Source organism: Asparagus officinalis, chromosome 3 (genome assembly GCF_001876935.1).
Source record: "Asparagus officinalis chromosome 3, Aspof.V1, whole genome shotgun sequence".
Taxonomy (NCBI): domain Eukaryota; kingdom Viridiplantae; phylum Streptophyta; class Magnoliopsida; order Asparagales; family Asparagaceae; genus Asparagus; species Asparagus officinalis.
The window spans coordinates 89,819,542-89,821,145 of NC_033796.1; positions in this window are offsets into that span (position 1 = coordinate 89,819,542).

The window sequence follows — 1,604 nt, forward strand, 5'->3', positions numbered from 1 at the left end:
CCCCGAGCCGCCTGCTCAGCTCTGACTGTGCTCCTTGCTGACCCCCGCCTCCTTCAACCTCGGTCAGACCCGACGCCCAGCCACTCGCCGTGCCTCTCCTCAACTCCGACGAACTCCCCGACCACCAGCAACCGCCAACAACGCCCTCAGACTCACATCACCTCCAGCCATCATCACAACCCCCGTCGTCGAGCTTCCCCGTTAGCCTCAACCACCGTCGTTGCCCGTCCCCTACAACCACGTCGTTCAGATCCACTGCTCCGCTTCTCCCCATCGTTGACGACCCCTCCCGCTGACGGTAGCCTCGTAGCTATGCCGAGATCACCGTGCTGTCAGTGTCGATTCGTTCAACGAAACTTGTAGGTAAGATCCCGAACCTTGATTATTTCATTTTAATTATTAGTTTATCGTAAATTATTATGTGACTCGTCATTCAATTTTTAGATCTGTTATGAGTTAATTAATTAGATTAGTCTGTGATATATTATTATCTGCGTAGGATTACTTGACATGAATAGCTGTGTGGAAGCTTGTTGTTTTATCACTTAGTTATTATTCAATAGGAGAGATTGTACATGAAGACGAATTCTGTTAAAAATATGATTTATAAGCGTGCTTCAAAGCATGGCTATACTCACTCGACATCGATATCCCAATGTAAGGAGTCCCGAGTTCCCTCGATATCGATATCCCGGTATGAGGTTTCCTTGATTATTATTATTATTATTATTATTATAGCATTGACTAGACGATGCACTCTTGATCGGATGTGTTACGAGTCACAGTTATTTTTATAGTTTTACAGAAGTCGTTCCACAGTAACTCCATGGCTAGTGCACAATATTTCATGTACATTTATGTAAATAATATGACAAACATGGGGTTATAAAGGGGAATTCGACGGAGGATATAACATGTATATAAACGGGCACAGCGCTTTCCTGTTATCGTGATATCATGAGTGTTATATACATGGGCCAGAGGGCCAATACTTGACTTGAAGGCGGCCCCCGGACGACTTTACGGGGACCCAATTATATACATAAAATTATTCTTCTCCAATTCAAATAACATGTAAAACAAGAATAATATGCTTGCGTGTCTTGTGGTGGACTTTGTTAGTTTTGTGGAGATGTGGATCAGTTGTATTTCTTTTAATACATAGATTAAGATTAATATTTAATTATTTACAATTCGAGACATATGGTACATACATGAGGGTTTCCTTGTTTGGATTATTTCGGTCGACGTACTACGTCTCTTATTATAGATTTTTAAGTATTAATTTTATCTAGTGTATGATCCGGTTACTTGGATGATTTCTGATCGCTAGCTGCATGATCTCGTTACCTTATCGATTTATGGATTCTTATGATTATCATGTTTTTGTATCGTTTTCGCATGTTGATTTTGTTGGATTTCCGGATGCATGTGCTTTTGTTAATTCTGTTATCGTTTCATTTTTTGCTTTGGTTTTAATTGTTCTATTTGTTTCATGGGGTCTTGCTATGTTCCATACACGCTGACGTACACCTGTTTTCTCTAGTGTACATCAGACTTAGAGGAAGAACATGTTCAGCAGGGAGATCGTCAGGAGCCAGAGG